The 20,493-nt window shown below is 42.6% G+C and overlaps 1 long non-coding RNA gene across 2 annotated transcripts; it reads left to right on the top strand.

The window, feature by feature from the left end:
• Positions 1–14,628: 14,628 nt before the first annotated feature.
• Positions 14,629–18,965, top strand: LOC138968271 (uncharacterized). Of its 2 annotated transcripts, none has more exons than XR_011456116.1 (3): positions 14,629–14,742; positions 15,133–15,359; positions 17,297–18,965. It is a non-coding gene; the product is annotated as an uncharacterized lncRNA (long non-coding RNA). The 2 variants fall into 2 exon arrangements; XR_011456117.1 differs by having other exon boundaries at positions 14,648–14,717.
• The last annotated feature ends 1,528 nt before the right edge of the window (positions 18,966–20,493 follow it).

The raw sequence follows: 20,493 nt of genomic DNA, 5'->3' as shown, positions 1-20,493 counted from the left end.
TTCACAGATAGCAACATATATGCTAGTCACAAGTCAATTATTTTTCTTAAACTTAACTCTTTTTCAAAAATACATCCGATCTCTAAAGGGGTACCGTATCTATAAATACCTATGCACATTTTTGCAATCAAGATCAGCAAATTGACATAGTTTGCTTCAGCGGATGAAATAGAATTCCTTTTAACTAGGCCAAATAGGGCATCCCGCACATCAACATGAATTCTCTTTGAACAAGCGGTGAAGAAGGCTTCTTCAACAAGATTCCACACTTTGCTTATTTTTATACAATAATAAAAGAAATGTTCGATATAATCTGTCTCTTCTGTACAATGTGTACAACTAATACTCTCAGCAATGCCCATTTTATACAATATAATGTTCGTTGGATAAATGTTATGAGTTATTTTCCAGTGTAGCAGTCTCAATCTTACTTCTTTTGATGCGTTGCTTGCTATCTGCCAAATGTCCTTGTTTATGTCAATTCCCATCTTTCTTTTCCAGAAACTGACTGCAATAGTGTCAGTTTGATAAGCGTCGTGGCAAGACAATGTTTCTACGTGATTGGGTTACATCTGATATATGCTATGTGAAGGATTTATACGAGAATAATATGTTTTTACCATTTCACAGGATTTGTGAAAGAGTTGGGCATAAACCAACAAGACTATTTGAATATGGGGCAATTCGCACAGCAATAGCATCCCTTTTTTTGAAGATGAATGATAATGGAATACAAGCTATGAAGGTAATGGATTATCAAAAAATAAGTACATTTAAACCCAGGCAGTTTCGTAAATTAATGGCCTTGGCAGCTTTCAGCGGATTTCTTTGCAGCAACCTTGTCCATGCGAGTTTTGGAACTGCAGTGCAGTGTCGTTCGATGTCATATATTTCCCAGCATGGACAACGGAGAAATCTGATGTACAATACTTGCAGTGTGCATGACTTTTTCCCATAGTAGACTCCACAATTCCTGGCTCTTTCTTATATTTCTCCAAGAAAATCTGCTGCTTCTGCTGTTTAGACTTGGTACAGTCATCCGAAACTGGCACATTTTACCGCTTCATTTTGCCACGATTGTCCAGACGATCGCACGTGCCAACAACTGAACAAGGTTTCCACAGCTGAAGACTCGCTGTCATAGTTATCTCCCTTCGACCGAAACCGGTATCAGTTGTACCATCCCGTAATCAGCACACCAACACCGGAAAACGTATTCTAGATTTTTTCTTATGCGTATTTTGTGCGTGTGTCGCGTATTTGCGTACTGATAATAATTTGGCGTACAAAATACGCCCAAATCGTACTGGTAAACAGGTCTGCATTAAACATCAACCGTAAAACAAGGCACTACTTAGTCTGGATTCCAGCATCAAATACATATACATTTTAGCAAAATAACTTAACAATCAAATTACAACAACATATTAGCCACTTATGAACAATACCACGAGAATAGAAACACATGTACTTAAAAAAGTCAGCGCAACAACAAGAGCAAGCAGTCTGCAGGAAATTAAGGCATACGTTTTTAGCAGAGTTGTTGAATTTGTTCCTTTTTATGTCTGAGGTGTCTTGCTAGCCTTACCGGCTGACTGTGGTTCCGTCATGTGCCAACACAGCGGTAGGTCTTCAGCCACATCAATCTCTATCTTGACGTCGGACACAACTGATGTGTCCCTTTCCTCCATGTTGTAGAGAGAAGCCAAGGTCCCGGACTGTTCAGTGTTCAAGGCGCTTACGTTCCTGACTGGTCAATGTGCCTGTGGAAAAAAGGAAAAAAAAAATTTGAAAATCAGGGCAAAAGGCTCACTACATCAAAATTTGAAAATTTTCATCTAAATTGATTATATACTTACCCAACTCACATCAAGCAATTTACTCCAGTTTAGTGCTAGGACGCTGAATAGCATCGCCTTGGTAACAAGGGGAGGTCACCCTAAAAAAGAGCTACCTTGACCCCTTATCATGACAAAGTCACGCGTGACTTCCTGACCTTGCCGCCATCTTTGAATCATTCAATCGAAAGCGAACATAGAAAAATTTCCCTCTTTTTTAGGAAAAAACCCCCATAAAAACCCCAAAAGCGGGGCAGGCGGGCGGGTATCAACTATGTGAGTTGGGTAAGTATATAATCAAATTAAAATTTAGATGAAAATTTTCAATTAAATTACATTCTTATCCCAACTCACATCAAGCAGAATGCTAATGAAGGAGGTGGGGAAACAAAATTCCACTTGTCCAGCCGACAATGGCTGGTAGGGAGCTACTGCCACCATGACGAGTGCTGGCCACATCTCGCAGGTAAAAGTTGATGAAAACACCCTGCGATTTCCAGTAGGCAGCGCCTAAGACCTCTGCCAGCACGCCTGAGCGGAGGACTGCCAGAGAAGTAGCCCAGGCTCTGGCTTCATGAGTTCTTGACAACTTCATAGGAAGGACAGAATGCCCAATCCCAACTTGTCTGTGCCACCACGCATACGCTTGTTTAATAAGCGTAGAGACCCATCTTACCAAAGTGACCCGCGACAAGTCCTTGCTCCTTTCAGTGTCAACTGAGATGAAGAGCAGATTATGGTCCCTAGACCTAAAGGGCGTGGTACGGGATAAGTAGCTGGTAAAAGTACGAACAGGACAATTGACCATATCAGGGTCACCAGACGCAAGCATCCTACTTAAAGGAGGAATGCGAATAACAGAGGAGGACAGACCTTGTTTTTGGATTTGGCAAGGAACTCCGGCCGAAATCTTAAAACAAAAGAGCCATAGCTCTCAAAAGAAATATCCTTAGCCAGGCCTGAAAGAGCGTGCACCTCACCGCCTCCACTGGCAGAGGCTAACAAAACGAGGAACAAGGCTTTACGAGTCAAGTTAGCTAAGCTCGCTGAAGCTAAAGGTTCGAAATCCGAAGAGGCTAGAAACTTGAGTACCAAAAAATAAGTCCCACGCGGGAAGAGGGGACTTAGCCTTCGTAAAACCAATCGCTGCCCCCTTAAAGAACACTAGCAATTACACCGCCCAGGTTAATGCTATGCCCTAATTGCTTCAGAGTAGAAGAAATGGCTGAGCGTCTGACTCTCAAAAAAGAAGGAGCCAAGCCCTGAGCAGCCAAACACGAGAGATGATTTGCTACATGCATAGAGCGAGGTGAAGTAGCAGTAACTCCATTCTCCGAGCACCACTTTGTCCAAGCTGACCAGTGTGACGCATAAACAGTGCTGGTCGATTCCCTGTGGGCCTTTTGGACAAAGCCTAAAGTAGCGTCTGAGGAGCCAGAACGGCGCAGCGACCTAGAAAGAATGGAGGGCCGTCTGCGAGGCGAAGGAGGACGGGGAACCAATGTTGGCTGGGCCACCAAGGGGCCACCAACACCAAGCAAGGCTGTCCCCGCTCCGCCTTCCTGAGAACCTTTCCCAAGAGATGAAACGGGGGGAAAGCATAGGTTCAGACGCGACCAATTTACTTCGAGGGCGTCTGTTTCCCTCCCCTCTGGGTCTGGAAAGGGGGAGATAAAGACCTGAAGCCTGCAGGAGAATCTTGTCACAAACAGATCGACTGTAGGCTTGCTGAAATGCCACCCAGACGTTGTAGGACCTGATGAGTCAGAGTCTACTCCGTGTGCATCGTACACTACGGGCGACTGAAGTAGTCCGCAAGAACGTTGAGTATGCCTGGGACGTACTTCGCTGACAACAGAATAAGGTGCTGGCTGCCCCAGGCAAGAATCTGACCTGACCTGACAGAAAGAGCGAGAGACAAAGTGCCTCCCTGTTTGTTGAAATAGGCCGCCATGGTCGTGTTGTCTGTGCGAACCCCAATTTATTCGTTCCTGACCATAGACAGAAACGATTGGAGTCCCAGGAAAACAGCCTCTAACTCTAGGGCATTAATGTGCCCCCCACTCTGCGTCTCGTTCCACAGACCTGACGCAGTGTGAACAGAAAGATGGGCACCCCAGCCCTCCATAGACGCGTCTGTGAACAGAAACTCGTCCGGGGGGGGCAAACGAGATTGGCACTCCCTGTGAAATCCCAGGGAGCAGCCACTGCCTCGTTGTGTGCCGAAACCAGCTTTCAAGAGAGACTACTGTCTCCCAGCCCTGAAGAGAAGGCTTCCACAGCGAACTCAGGGCAGCCTGAAATGGCCGCTTGTGGACTCTGCCTAAGGGCACAAGAGTGGCCATCGAATCCATTTGGCCAAGAAGAGAGGTCAGAACACGTACAGCCGCTCTCTTTATCAAGGACAGAGTACGAAAAAGACTTTGCAACCTGTCCACCCCTCTCTGTGAAGGGCGTACCCGCCAATCGACGGTGTATGTCTTTGCGTGTGGAAGAAAAACAACCCCAATGCTAAAAACGTCTGTGCCAAACCTAGGCTTAGCCACATGATGGTGTTTAGTTCTTTCCGTAACCTCTTAGAAAGAAAAGCTGAAACTAAGGAAATCCTGCGAGTCCTTTGTGCTGCGCAGCGAAAGTCGCTGACAGAAGCCACTGCCTCAAGAGGTAGGCTTAGCCGGAAAAGTTCCGACTGAGAGGTTACGAGCAATGGCTCAGTGAGCCTAAAAATTTAGTCAGAATGTGAGCCCATAATCTGGACATGTTCTGGCGACTTGTCAGAAACCAAAGCTTATGACCCTGATGAGAAAGCGCAATTCCGTAAGCCGTAAAAGCCGAGAAAGTTTTAACAGCTTGCCTTGTTTTTCACCACAGAGGCAAAAAACAAAAATTGAGGCCTTAGCAACTTCACCCTAGAAGGTGAAAAATAAGAGGTATGCCGCACCAAAGATGGGCGTACATACCGCGAAGCTGCCTAAGGCAGAGGGTTTAACCCAATGTGTGTTTGCTTAGCTCCGCATCTTGCCTAAATAAAGGCCAAATGTGGCCAGCCGACGCAGATCACAGCTTCTCCCAGAAGATGAACCACAAAAAGCAAAGAGCGGAGTAGATCCGCCTCTTGTTTGCAACCTGAGCCAAGCAATGTGCCAAGAAAAGCGCTGGGAGGCTCCGCTGTTCAAAAGACTTTAGCCAAAGCAGCTAGAAGCGACATGACATCCTTCTCCCGAGCGTCACGACGAAACTCGAAGTTAACAAGAGCAGAGAAGATAGAGCTCTATAAAAAAATCTTGCAAAGTTTCCTAAACAGAGGATAACTTGAAAAGATCATGTGCTTATTCCCCCAGAGACAAGAAAGAGGACTCAGTATAACAAACTGTTCTACTGTAGCCGTCTTCCCTACCAGAAGAGTGACAACTTTCTCTACCGCATCGTCACGAAACCTGAATGGGTCTAATGACGACGCGATCAATCTCGACAGAGATCTCTGCACTGTAGGAGCAGAGGGACCGTGTGCAAGTACCAAGGCAGGGTCTGACAAAGGCAGAAGTCAGACAAACCGGCTGAAAGCCGGAGCAAAATCAAAACACGTCTGTAGACACAGATCGCTGGAGAGTGAATGATTCAAAGATGGCGGCAAGGTCAGGAAGTCACGCGTGACTTTGTCATGATAAGGGGTCAAGGTAGCTCTTTTTTAGGGTGACCTCCCCTTGTTACCAAGGCGATGCTATTCAGCGTCCTAGCACTAAACTGGAGTAAATTGCTTGATGTGAGTTGGGATAAGAATGTAATTTAATAATGATTATCAAAAAAATCCTTTTTACAAATATACTCTGTCACTTCTTTTTTATATTTAGTCAAGTTTTGACTAAATATTTTAACATCGAGGGGGAATCGAAACGAGGGTCGTGGTGTATGTGCGTGTGTGTGTGTGTCTGTCTGTGTGTGTGTGTGTGTGTGTGTAGAGCGATTCAGACGAAACTACTGGACCGATCTTTATGAAATTTGACATGAGAGTTCCTGGGTATGAAATCCCCGAAAAAAATTTTCATTTTTTTGATAAATGTCTTTGATGACGTCATATCCGGCTTTTCGTGAAAGTTGAGGCGGCACTGTCACGCCCTCATTTTTCAACCAAATTGGTTGAAAATTTGTGACCCTCCACCACGAAATGAGTCGCATGTCACCTCGCGCGGTTCTGCGCTAGGCTTAATATAAGACCGGGGAGTGTATGGTAACAGTGGGAGGATCACCTTAGTCACAGGCTTATAACTCAAACAGTTTTTGCTCTTTTCTAAAACGGTTTGCACCACTGGATAGAGCTTAAAAAACTCTTTAGGAAAATGTAAAAATATGAAAATCATGCAAAGGTGACATGCGACTCATTTCGTGGTGGAGGGTCACATTTGGTCAAGAAATCTTCGACGAAGCCCGGACTTCGGTATTGCATTTCAGCTTGGTGGCTTAAAAATTAATTAATGACTTTGGTCATTAAAAATCTGAAAATTGTAAAAAAAAATAACAAGAAGGGCAAAGCCCATACGACTCACATGCTTGACCTTGACCAAGGTCAAATAACTAAACCTAGCAATGACATCATACACTAAGAACTGCTTTACACATTTTTCCTACCAAAATACATGTGACCTTGACCCAAGGTCAAGGTCATTCAAGGTCATGCAACACAAAGCTGTTAATTCAAGACATAGGAAGTACAATGGTGCTTATTGGCTCTTTCTACTATGAGATATGGTCACTTTTAGTGGTTCACTACCTTATTTTGGTCACATTTCATAAGGGTCAAAGTGACCTTGACCTTGATCATATGTGACCAAATGTGTCTCATGATGAAAGCATAACATGTGCCCCACATAATTTTTAAGTTTGAAACAGTTATCTTCCATATTTCAGGGTCAAGGTCACTTCAAAATATGTATACAATCCAACTTTGAAGAGCTCCTGTGACCTTGACCTTGAAGCAAGGTAAACCAAACTGGTATCAAAAGATGGGGCTTACTTTGCCCTATATATCATATATAGGTGAGGTATTGAATCTCAAAAACTTCAGAGAAAATGGAAAAAATGTGAAAAATAGCTGTTTTTTAGACAACATTTATGGCCCCTGCGACCTTGACCTTGAAGCAAGGTCAAGATGCTATGTATGTTTTTTGGGGCCTTGTCATCATACACCATCTTGCCAAATTTGGTACTGATAGACTGAATAGTGTCCAAGAAATATCCAACGTTAAAGTTTTCCGGACGGACGTCCGGACGGACGGACGTCCGGACGGACGGACGGACGGACGGACGGACGGACGACTCGGGTGAGTACATAGACTCACTTTTGCTTCGCATGTGAGTCAAAAATTTATAAAACGATCCAAATTTACGTTCATCTTATTCTTCATCATTTTCTGATTCCAAAAACATATAAATATGTTATATTTGGATTAAAAACAAGCTCTGAAAATTAAATATATAAAAATTATTATCAAAATTAAATTGTCGAAATGAATTTAAAAACACTTTCATCTTATTCCTTGTCAGTTCCTGATTCCAAAAACATATAGATATATGTTTGGATTAAAAACACGCTCAGAAAGTTAAAACAAAGAGAGGTACAGAAAAGCGTGCTATCCTTCTTAGCGCAACTACTACCCCGCTCTTCTTGTCAATTTCACTGCCTTTGCCATGAGCGGTGGACTGACGATGCTACGAGTATACGGTCTTGCTGAAAAATGGCATTGCGTTCAGTTTCATTCTGTGAGTTCGACAGCTACTTGACTAAATGTTGTATTTTCGCCTTACGCGACTTGTTTTCTCTTTCGCTTCTTCTACTGTTCTAGACATCCACTCCTGTGGCACGCACAAATGCTGCAGTCTTGTTCAGGGCCACTAGGTCGCCAAACAGCTCCTACAGGGGGCTGGGGGGGGGGGGGGGGTCTCATCTGGCCAAGCTGTGCTTCTTTATTCTTCCTTTTTTACATTTAGTCAAGTTTTGACTATATGTTTTAAAATAGACGGGGAATCGAGATGAGGGTCATGGTGTACAGCAGTCTCTGCAATGTACTGCCCCCGGCGTGAGCGGACACCTGACATGTACGGACACATTTGCTCGGCACGGAGTGTTTTCCTTCTATATTTGCCCCCCCTTAAACGGACACCTGCAAAACGTGGACGCGGACACTCATTTTTGGTCCCAACAGCAGGTCATACCTCCAATGTACGGACAGACCATCGTCAAATTTTCACCACAACAAAATCGATAACAGAGCAGTCCGGCTCTTGGTACAAAGATCACAGCCGCAATGGCGTGATGACAGTCACTGGTAACTTGAGTGCACCTGTACCCATCAGGAGGGGGGTAGTTTTGGTCAGGAGTGGAGTACATGCGAAGATGCCAACATGAAACTGCACTGTGCTCATTATTCTTGTCTGTTGGACGTAAACAACAGAAACCACAGTCGATGAAGGTCCTGAGCGAAAGAGAGTGAAAAACCGGCCACAGTTCTCAGCATCGTGTGTCTGTGTGTAACCTCTTTCATTGACAAGATACTCTTGTTTCCCCTCAGCCTTGACCAGTGAGTCGGTTGCCTAATCTGTGAACCCTTCAGTTGTCTTGCTTTGTCAAAAGTTACGACACAGTCAACTGGTTTTGCTCTGAGTGAACAGTTGGAGCTGACCTCTCTGGCCACAGCTATGACGGCTTACTTGTGCCAAAACCTAGGGTTATCGTTTTCACGTGAAAATTAGTAATTAACAGTGTTAATTACTAATTTTCATTTTTGCCTCGTTTTCGGTCACAGTAGTCGGATTTTAAGAGTCCGCACTGAGAGGCTTCAACGCGGCCCGGCAAACATCACTCTCACACTATTTCTAAAATATCTTTTAATAGAAGGCCTTATCGAGCAAGTAATTCGACGGGAAGATGCATGTCACTGTTTTCTGCAATAGCGCTATCCTAAACGTTGTTTTGGGTATCTTAGAAAAGAATAATCGACCCTGAAAACTTTCGAAACGAAGCTGTTCGTAGCAGACGGACTTTTGATCGGCTGTGGTCTCACACTTTCACAGATATCTTTCAATATAATTCCTTATTCGAAAAATTGTCAGGCAGACAGCTGTACTTCATATTTGTTTCCACTACCACACTCATACATTTGCTTAAAAGTGTATTAGGGAAGGACAATCGATCCGAAAATGTTCGAACCGAGAGAGGAAAAATGGCGGCCGGTCGGACATGTGCAAAAGGTCCGACGACTAGCAGACGGATCTCTTCATCGAGACTCACACACTTTCACAAATATCTTTCGATAGAATTCGTTATTCAACAAGTTTTCGGACAGACAGTTGTATGTCACGGTTATCTACACATGCGCTCAGCTCTTAGTGTTAATTTACATCTAATTAAAGAACTATGGACCAGAAAAGTTTCGAATCGAAGGATGTTTTGCTCTGGCAGGTGAAACAGTCGCGCATGCGCATTGAGCCCCCACAGTCACGAGGTACAAGAAAATTAGTAATTAACGCGTGAAAATTACTAATTTTTAGTTTTGGCACTAGTAAGCCGTCAGGAAGCGAGCCAAAACTGAAAATTAGACATTAACACTTGAAAATTAGTTATTAACACTAGAAAATTAGTAATTAACACGTGAAAATTACTAATTTTCACGTCAGAATTGTAATTTTCTCGTGAAAATTAGTAACTTTCACGGGTTAATTACTAATTTTTAGTTTTGGCGCTAGTAAGCCGTCATACACAGCACCAAACAGTACATGGCTGAGGGGAGGGAGAGAGAGGGAGGGGGGGGGTGGTGGAGGGGTAGCTGGCTAAACTCGGTGGGGTGTCCGGTGTCACTGCATGTCAGCAGGAAGAGCATTGGAGATAAATAGAGAGGTGTACTCTTCCACACAATTTCCAAGCATCAGTTGTCACGGCTTGGGGTAGGCATTAGTGAGGGAGAGTGGGAGCTGTGTTATGTACAGTGTATTTCCGACTGAAGAGTGAAAAGTCACTGCCATGCCACATGATCGGCATGCAGTCAATAAAGTCAGACAAGATGAAAATAAATTACATGATTATGACATGCAGCTCTATCTGCTGCTATTTATTCAAACTGGTCTGTTAAGCTTATTCTTGCAAGGCATCTGCACACGCTCCTCTGTGCTGTGTTTGTGTGGCTGCTTTCGTATGTCAGTGCATATGGTGAGTGTGTTCACTGCCTTGAAGATTTATTTTATCTCTTCTTTTCAACACTTTTCATACAAATCATTTTTACAGAACGTTTAAAGAAGTATTAGGAGTTTATTGTTTAGCAGCCACAAGAAGTGATTAGCATAGACTCAATGCTGTTGTTTGTGTGTCTCTGTGTGTGTATGGGGGAGGGGGTGGTGTGGTCACCCCTCCCGTGACCGGACACCTGCAATGTACGGACAGTTTTGCTATGGCCCAAGGGTGTCCGTTCATGAGAGGGACTGGTGTATGTGCGTGTGTATGTGTGACCTGAACCTGCCGGACATCCACTGGAAGACTGGCTGCATCAAAGGTAACCAGTACCCCAAGGCAACAAACCAGGCATACGTACCTCACCAAATGCCAGGACGCCGGCCTATTCCAAGCAAACCTCGAACCAACAAGAGACCAAGCAGTGCTGGACTACTTCTTTACAAATAGGCCCAGCCTCATCAGCAAGATCGGTATAATCCTGGGACCGAGTGACCATGACATTGTCAGGGTTGACAGCAACATCAAGCCAGTCAAGGTCAAACCAGTCCCCCGCTCCGTCCACCTGTGGGGCATGGCCGACACCCAAGCAATGAAGAGAGACATAGTCCTTTACACAAGACCTGCTGCGTGTCGGCCAGATACACAGCGCCCTTTTGAAGGCGCTCAAAGACCATGTACCCACCAAAGTCTGCTCAACCAAGCACCACCAACCCTGGGTTAACCAAACCATCAAACGCCTCTCCAGAAGAAAGAATCGTGCCTGGAAGAGAGAGAAAAGGTCCCAGAGGAGAGCAGACTGGGATCGTTTCAAGACCCTGCAAAAGAAAACCAGGAAGACGTGCAGGTCAGCGCATTCCACCTACGTCGCTGACCTTAATTATCTCAGAAGAGGGTAACCTGAAGAAGATGTGGACTTACATCAAGAGTAAGAAACGCGACGCGACAGCGATCCCTCAGTGAAGGCCAACATATTAAACGAGCAATTCTGCTCAGTCTTTACTGAGGAAAACAAAACCAGCATCCCGGATCTTGGCGAGAGCCCCCACTCCTCCAATTAACTGACGGATTGAGCTCCAAACTTAAGCATAATTAATTAATTTGGTTGTTCAATCGCCGAAAATGCACCGAAAATGGCGTACGTTGTCAACCATGGGACATCATTTACTACGCGAAAGAGTTGTTTCCCTTGCTCCGCTCATACGGACCTTCTTTGACCCATGTAAACGAAATGCATTCGTACAGTTCATCGGAGTTCATTCCGTAACTTCAACGGGATCTAAAATGACTTGTTATGATTACAAGTGCAGGTTCTACAAATTTGGAGACTTAAATGCCTCTGAATTATGAGCTATGAATTTAACACACTAAAGTTCAAGATGATTACCAAAATTCATTAGCCTAATGTAGTAGCCTAATGAGTGTGCTCAATGAAGTTCTCATTAAAATTGATTTTTCGCACACAGATTTTAATTTAAATTGATGGCATTGTAATATTTGTATTTCTCATCATTCGCTGTGAGAGAAAAACTCAGTAAAGAGAGAGAGCGTCAACCTAGCTTAAAGGGATAGTATCCGCCGGGAAAAGGCCTTCAGATCGCTTTCAAAGCTTCACCATAAGATTCTATGTTACAAATAATGCTACCATCCACGAGGAATAACTTTACTTTGCAAATTCAACAGTTTTGATAGCTAATTAACTGTCGTAAAAGAATCCAAGGAAAGAGCACTCTTGTAATGGTTGGGTGGGGTCTGACTAATTACTACGCGACCGCACGCAACCACACGCGACCTTGCACTACCTTGCGCGACCTCAAACTAAAGCATGTACATGTAGTATCTTCACAACATTATCTGACTTTATACCAAGTTTTAAGTCAAAGAAATTAACAATAACGGAGTTATAATGTATTTTGCGACAAGCTATCGAGCGAAACTGAAAGCATCGTGGTTCAGCGTCCGACCATGTTCGCATTGATTTAAGAACGCAGGCTCAATGCGAACATGGTCGGACGCAGATATCCGATGCTTGCACTTTTGCTCGCTAGCTCTTCGAAAATACATCATAACTTCCTTATGTTTTATATCTCTGACTTAAAACTTAGTACAAAGTAATGATAATGTTGTAAAGATACTAGATATATAAACATATTACATGAATATTTATTTAGTTTGAGGTTGATCTTAAATCAATGCGAACATGGTCGGACGCTGAACCACGATGATTTCACTTTCGCTCGATAGCTCGTCGCAAAATACATTATAACTCCTTTATTTTTAATTTCTTTGACTTAAAACTTGGTATAAAGTCAGATAATGTTGTAAAGATACTATATATATAAAAATATTACATGTACATGCTTTAGTTTGAGGTCGCGCAAGGTAGTGCAAGGTCGCGTGTGGTCGCGTAGTAACTAGTCCAATTTGTCACAACAATCAAAATGGCATCTCTCGGCGATTATTTTAGTCTGACAAGGTGAGTGTTACATAGTAAACGTTATCTGACAGAAAATAATGCTTTCAATGAGACAGTCAGTATCTGTTTACAAGTTGCTCTGAGCAGGACTGCAAAGCCTGAATCGATCATGCGAGTCAAATAGCTCTGGTGCACTCCGAATCTTCTTCTTCTTCTTCAGCGTTCCAGAATTGTCTGGTTACGTGTGAGCTCGTTTGCCTATTTGGGTTCCCCACACTATACTCTGAGAGCATAGTCAGCTTCACTCCGTTTTCGTTGAGTAGGCATGCTGGGTATTTTCGTGTTTCCATAACCCACCGAACTCTGACATGGACTACAGGATCTTTTCCGTGCGCATTTGGTCTTGTGCTTGCGTGTACACACGAAGGGGGTTAAGTCACTAGCAGGTCTGCACATAAGTTGACCTGGGAGATCAGAAAAATCTCCACTCTTAGCCCACCAGGCGGCAGCGACCGGGATTCGGACTCCCGACCTCCCGATTAGGAGGCCGACGTCTTACCACCACGCCACTGCGCCCGTCTACTCCGAATCATTCGCCTTGATAGAGATCATTCAGTACAGGTAGTGGTAGTACTTGGTCCGATTATTTTGGACATGTTTGTTGCCTGTTGGTGATCCTTTCAAATATATATGTCTCTGAAGTTGCACGTTTACTCCCTTACGTATCTATGCATTGTTAAAACTTCCATTCATGTCACTGATCGATCACTTGTGTAGTAACGGCCGAGCTGTAAACATATAACAAGACGAGACATTTCACGCATGCACTCTATCGCTCTGACGTACATGTAAACACACGTGTTAAAAGGCAGAACCCAAGCCCAGCTCGGAAAGTGCTGCTAATTAAAAGACGTAAACGCCGCCCGGGGCTTGTAAGGCCCAGCCTTAGGCAAAAAAAAAAAAAATTGTCTGTTTAGGGTAACCCGACCGACCCTATCGATTTGGCGCCGACCCAAAAACTTTTTTTTGATTTAAACAAAAAACAAAACAAAAAAAGAGGTAACAAGAGGCGAAGCCATCAAGGCTCACGTAAGAAATCGACAAACAGTAACACAAACTCAATCACTCCGTCACACACACACACACACACACACACACACACACACACACACACACACACACACACACACACACACAGAAAGAGCATAGGTGAAACTGTGCAAGAAAGCGAGACACTAGATCTAGATCTGTCTGTCTGCATGTAGCCTACAGTACTTACAAGGACACGACTGCCAACTAGTCTCGGCGCGCTCAAAATAATAATGACCGAGACTGTCAGTACTTCCTTCGCGTGACGTCTAACCCTCTTACGTCATAATGTGACGTCAATGTAATGTGACGTCTTCAAATGTTAGAGTTTCTACCACAGACATACACACGCACAGACGCACGCACGCACGCACGCACAGACAGACAAAGTTACGATCGCATAGGCTACACTTACGTGAGCCAAAAATGCTTAAAAGAGACATTTGGCGTTTCTTTCTCTCCCTTTCTCTGTTTTATTTATACGTTAGTTTTGAAACATGTGTTCATCAAATATAAGAAGTGAATGTTCAGCCAACATAGCATTTACACACACACACCAAAAAAAAAAAAAAAAAAAAAAAAAAAAACTTACCTACCTACCGACCCTACTTTTTTTGGTCATGTTACCCTAAACAGACAATTTTTTTTTTTTGGCCTTATCTTAAGCCCGGACAGCATAACGCCACGACTACATCATTGAGTCACATAAAGGGTTTGCGAGCTCCTGCGGGGAGACTTACCTTAGTTCTCTGTTACTGTCTTCGGTTACGGCGCGCTCGGTGCAATACGTCTGCTCGGTTCAGTTTCTCAGTCAACACTCCCCAATAAGCCCGCCGAAGCGTGGCTTATTGGTTCCGGTCACGGGAGGGGAAAAGGGAGTTGTTTCCCTTACTCCGTACGGGAAATCCACAGATACTACACTTGGAACAGTAAACGTGCGCTTTGCGTGCAAGACGGAGTTCGAAGCAGTATTTCACCGAACATGAGAGAGCTCTTGTGATGTTATTGTTTACTGTTCATGTTGTTGTATAACAGTATGTGTGTCATTCACTCACGCTCACTGCATACTCGGGAGAAAGGGGTATCCATCTTGCAGGAAGTACAGGCATAAGGAAAGGGAAGATACTCTTATAACAGTATCCGCTATAGCTCAGAGGTACTGTGTTCCTGGTGTTTCACAGGTACCATGGATATCATTACAGCTCTGAAAATCGTGTTTATTCTCAGAATAGTAACCCAAAAGAGAAGACATACTTATCCCACTGAACAGTGTCGAGGAAATCATTGTCTTGTGCATCTGTTGTGTGTGTGTGTGTGTGTGTGTGTGTGTGTGTGTGTGCCTGTGTGTTTGTGTGTTCTCAGACTTGTGTATGCATGATCACTGTGTGTGTGTGTGTGTGTGTGCGTGTGTGTGTGTGTGTGCGCATGCAGGGGAGTATATATGTCAAACTCAAGTGAGCTTTTCTTGAAGTTGATGATGATTGAAGTTTGATACAATAACTCATTAACTGTAAGGTGGATTGATGAATAGTGTAGGCCTATCCTTTTCATGAATTTGTCTTTATTTCCAGGCTATGGAAGTTTCATGTTCAAAACAACAACAGAGCTGCCCCTGCAAGAGAAAAGGTGCGGAGGCAGGATAGGGAGAGGAATTAGCAGTCTCTATGTGTGGGCAGATGAAGAGGAAAGGACTGGTCTAAGTCCTCTCAAACTGAAATTGGTTTGCTGGGGAAGAAGGCTGATCAAAAAAACAACACCGCCCTCCAAGTCCAACCCTCCTCTAAACTCAATAATTCCAGTAAGTACCTTTTTATTCTGCAAGATTTGTTAGGTGGATGACTTTGTGGCCGAGTGGTAACGCACTTGCGCTCGGAATCGAGAGGTTGCGTGTTCGACCCTGGGTCAGGCCGCTATTTTCTCCCCCCTTTCCTAACCTAGATGGTGGGTTCAAGTGCTAGTCTTTCGGATGAGACGAAAAACCGAGGTCCCTTCGTGTACACTATATTGGGGTGTGCACGTTAAAGATCCCACAATTGACAAAAGGGTCTTTCCTGGCAAAATTGTATAGGCATAGATAAAAATGTCCATCAAATACCCGTGTGACTTGGAATAAAGGCCGCGAAAGGTGAATGCTCGCCTAACAGGCTTGAGGTTTGCTGGTCGATGTGAATGCGTTATATATTGTGTGTAAAAATGTTTGTTTGTCTGTCTGTCTGTAAAAAAATTCCATTTCACACGGCAGAAATTAATATGTAAAGCGCGGAGAGCACAGTTAATTGTGGTTCGCGCTATATAAGCTCACCATAATAATAATAAAATAATAATAATATTAAATAATGACAAAAAGTGAGGTTTGCAGGTCTCAGTCGCAAATTATATTACTGGTGCCTATTGTTTTTTGCTATTCTAGTGAATGTGTATGTATACATATATTTATTTCCTATTTTCAGAAGATAATGACAAATAATTAAAATTCAGCTTCAGCATCCAGATTTTGTCGAGATATTTTGTGCAGTTAAATGTCACTACACACAACCTTTTAGTGTCTCATAAAGGGAAATACAAATGAACAGTCCCCACAATTGGGGTGCTGTACCATGAAACCCCTCTTTTAAAAACCTTTACAATTCAAGATCTCCCCTATTTTAAGACCTTGCGTTTCAGATGTTTAGGTCATAACCTCTGCAAATGTACCTTCATTGTAAGACTTCTTGCTTTTTAAGACCTTATTTTCTCAGATTTTGGGAGGTCATAAAAGGGGGTTCCACTGTATTCTAAAATATGAATTCTTGTTTACTGTTTAAACTACACCCATTTGCTCTTTGTAAATGAAGGATATTTTTCAGATTGATTATTTCTGCCTCCATACTGATCTTTATAATATATATGACACATTGGCGAGCAGATTCCATGATCATGCTAAAAATGTAGGAAGTCATAATTATGATGTTTTAAACTTTTAGAATTGTGTATGCCTTGCAGTTCAAATTCATGTCTGCCATCCTGTTCAATTGTTTAAAAATCAAGACAATCCCTGAGACACATTTTCCAACCACATGTCACACAGCAGTTCTGCTTGAAACATCAGAATCGAATAGTATACCAAACAGGCCTTTATGCGGTTTAGCACTTGACTACTGCTGCTTCAATACCACTTGTGCAGAAAAAAATTAGAGATACAGTGGAGCCCTTCTTTTAAGATATTACAAACTCAATTAAAGATCAAAACTTGACTAAATGTAAAAAGCAATATGTTTTAGAATGGAGGTTATAAACAAGACATCTGAGAAAGTAATGTCTTAAAAGACAAATGTTTAGAAAAAAAAGGCGGAGAGGGGGGGGGGGGGGGGGGGGTGGGGGCTGGCAAACTTAGGTTTTACTGTTCAATGCATGGGTAAACTGGGCATTCATTCCAAGTACCTAAAGATGTGTAACTGGCACTTTTGCTCATCGGTAGTACTGGAACACATTTTTACACAGTGCCACTGGTCAGTGTGTCAGAATGCCAACAATCTGGAAAGCCTATGCCCACAAGTAAACCCCCCCCCCCCCCACCACACACACACACCTTTTACTCACACCTGCACCCCATTACATAGATAAATAGATTACAAATACTATTCTTTTACTTTTTATTTTCACACTTTTTCTTGCATTTGGTTCATGTTTATTACTTGAAGTTTGATTCTGAATCAAGCGTCTTTAGTGATGGGTGGTTTTCTGTTTATGCTCCAGGACTTCAAGGCACTGGTGCTTGATGACAGCAGGCTCCCACTGGCCCACACACAGAGAAGAGATTGGAGGTGACCTCGCCCTGGAAGAAGAAGAGGATGGGAATATCAATAAAACAAAACGATACGCAACAATACACAGCTTACATTGTGGACATACATATTTGGGTGAAGGTCGCCATGTGCAGTTGCTGTGTATGGGTCATAGGAATGACAATTTAGATCCAACTGGCCAGTACACTGACTTTCGTCCTAGTCGCCTGTATTGAAGTACATTGTGGTGTTATATGAAGTACATTTCGTTGGGGGTTGGTGTAACCATACTCTGTATTTAGCACCGTTCTGAATTTGTGTATGTTTTATCTCTCAAAGCACATTGTTTTTTGCTTTTTTTATGTACCATAAACTACCTTTTCAGCGCCCGCAGTACCTAGTTAACGCCCATCCTCCAACATTTGGATCAGTGTCGTCAACATATGTTGTGTGTTTTGTGTGTGTGTGTGTGTGTTTTTTTTTAAATGATGTGCACAGTTCTGCACCCTGTAGTGACATTGTCATTCTAGGGAATGCTGAAAGACAACTATAATGTTTATTTAATACTCTGGTCACTGGAGTATCTGGATAGCCCTGTGAAAAGAAGATGGAGATGAGAGAGCGTCTTCGGAAGTTGAAGAGGTCTGATTTTAGTGATTTAAGGGAGCATGTGAAACGACCAGTGTTTGGTTACGCCATTTCCTATGGATTGGATCAGTATCAATGACTGACTGACTATTAACTTTGTGGTTTTTAGGATGTGTGTTCATTCACTCTCAGTGAATTTTTTGTTGTGTTTTTTTTTCTGTTTAGACACTTGCATATCAGACGAAAGATACTTACAGGGTGACTAATTGTGCACAGATACATCTCCAATTAAAATGTTCACACCAAGATACCAAATATCACCATTTCTAACGAGGAACTGATCCTGCACAGGCACAGTACCTAGTAAACGCCCCACCCCCTACTTTGGGCAAAATCTGTGCATAAAGCGGATGGAGACTTAAAAGGCAATTTACAGTACTAATATTTTTCCTCATTTGAATTTCTAGTCTCAGTATAGTTTCGTGTAGGTATTGGGATAATTGGAGTTACAGGTATATATACATGTGATTTCACTTGCAATTCTTTGCATAAAATAAACTCAAATGAGCAGACATAAAGGTGCACCTACAATTATTGTGACTGTTGCTGTAAAACAATTTCCCCTGTTTAAGATGTAGCTGATTTTCTCAGAATTTTACAAGTTCCACTGTAGTATTTCCCTCTGCAGCATTATTGTCAGTCAAAAGGGATACACAATCTGGCACAAAGAACGGCTGACATGAACAATAAAGTCTGGGGAAGGGTCCTGAAAGTATCTTGATTAATGCGTTGAATTGACAGGTCTAGTAAACCTTGTGCAAAACAAATATGTGTTGAAGAGTGCTCGTTGACATGTTGCAGCAAGCCAAGCCATAATTATACCCTGTTGAAGTAATACAAATCATGGGTGTGGGTTATATTAATTCACATCTTTTATATGATTGAAATGCAGAATTCTAAGACTTGTTTCTGAAAATGTGTACATTTGCATTTAAGATCTACATGGAATAAAACTGACACTGTTCTCGACAATTGAGTATGTTTTTGTGTGCGCATGTTGCTTAGTTTATTGATAATAATTGACTTTTGGTCAAGTTGTAACCACGAGTTTTGTAGCAAAGGTGCAATGATAACAAGAAGAGCAAACGCTCGATCGAGTCACTTTCGCAGTTCTGAATATTATATGAGGCATCAGATGGACAGGAAGAAATTGCTATTCACAACACAATGAGTCACGTTCACATAAAATTTGAGCCCGGTCACTTTTATAGTTTCCGAGAAAAGCCCAACGTTAAGTTGTGTGTTGCCGAACAGAAAAGGCTAGTTATCTCCCTTGTTTTTCTGATAACGTTCGTAAAAGGCTACAGATGTAAATACTTTGATGTAAAGAATAATCCTACAAAGTTTCAATCACATCCGATGAACTTTGTCAAAGATATAAAATGTCTAATTTTTCCTTTGACGCTGACCTGTGACCTTGAAAAAGGTCAAAGGTCAACGAAACCATCGTTAAAGTGTAGAGGTCATTGGAGGTCACGACTAAACAAAATATGAGCCCGATCGCTTTGATAGTTTCCGAGAAAAGTCCAACGTTAAGGTGGTGTCTACGGACGGCCGGCCGGACAGACTAACACTGACCGATTACATAGAGTCACATTTTCTCAAGTGACTCAAAAATAGACAGAAGATAATCAGATAATAAGACACTGGGCTGCAAATTGCTTTCAATTGTCATTGTATTTATCTGTAAAATCATCATGATTTCCATGGCATGTATAATGCAGTGGAACCCCCCTTTTAAGACCCCAAATTTAAAACTCCCTCCTTTTTAAAACCTTGTTTTCTCACATTTTCTGTTCATAACGTCTGTAAAATTACCCCCATTTTAAAGGCATACTAACGCACTCGGCCGTGTTTACAAAGTGTAGTTTGCCCACAATCGATGTCAAACGCACCATAAGACAATATAATGACGATATGTCACCATGCGCGGACCATAATACATGCATTACAGCTTGTTCTAGCCTCTGAAAAAGTGAGGATGTCAACAAAGCCGCGGTGTTAGCTCCCTTGCTTCAACGTTACATGTGTTGCCAAATCTATAAATAGGACCATCTAGATCAAAATAAAAATTCAAATATCTCAACATTTAAGGGCTCCTAGACCACAATATTTTGCAGGGAACTTAATTTAGTCTGTCTCCAGCTCTGGGTAAAGCAATTAGCGTGTATATTCATCAGCTTTCTATGCCTTTAAGACTCATTCCTTTTTAAGACTTGATTTTCTCAGATTGTTTGAGGTCTTAAAAGGGGGGTGCCACTGTCGTTATAATGCATCTTCAGAAATTGAAGACACATGCTGCAGTTTTGTTATAACCACGAAGAAGAAAAATACTGTTTCTAAACGTTTACAGTGTCTTATCCTCTAACTACATCTTTTTCAAGACTCCATAACTTTTAATCACTCAACAATTCCTCTCTGTATGGCTGCAGTTCAAGTAAACCAGAAATGGTAAACCATTGCCACACTCAAGGAATTGGTTCCTGGCAACTTATGTCGGGTGCGCAGCCTGAGAGAGAC

This window comes from Littorina saxatilis, linkage group LG6 (genome assembly GCF_037325665.1).
Source record: "Littorina saxatilis isolate snail1 linkage group LG6, US_GU_Lsax_2.0, whole genome shotgun sequence".
NCBI classification, from domain to species: domain Eukaryota; kingdom Metazoa; phylum Mollusca; class Gastropoda; order Littorinimorpha; family Littorinidae; genus Littorina; species Littorina saxatilis.
The sequence above is the reverse complement of the archived record's forward strand: the minus strand, read 5'-3'. Positions and strand labels throughout refer to the sequence as shown.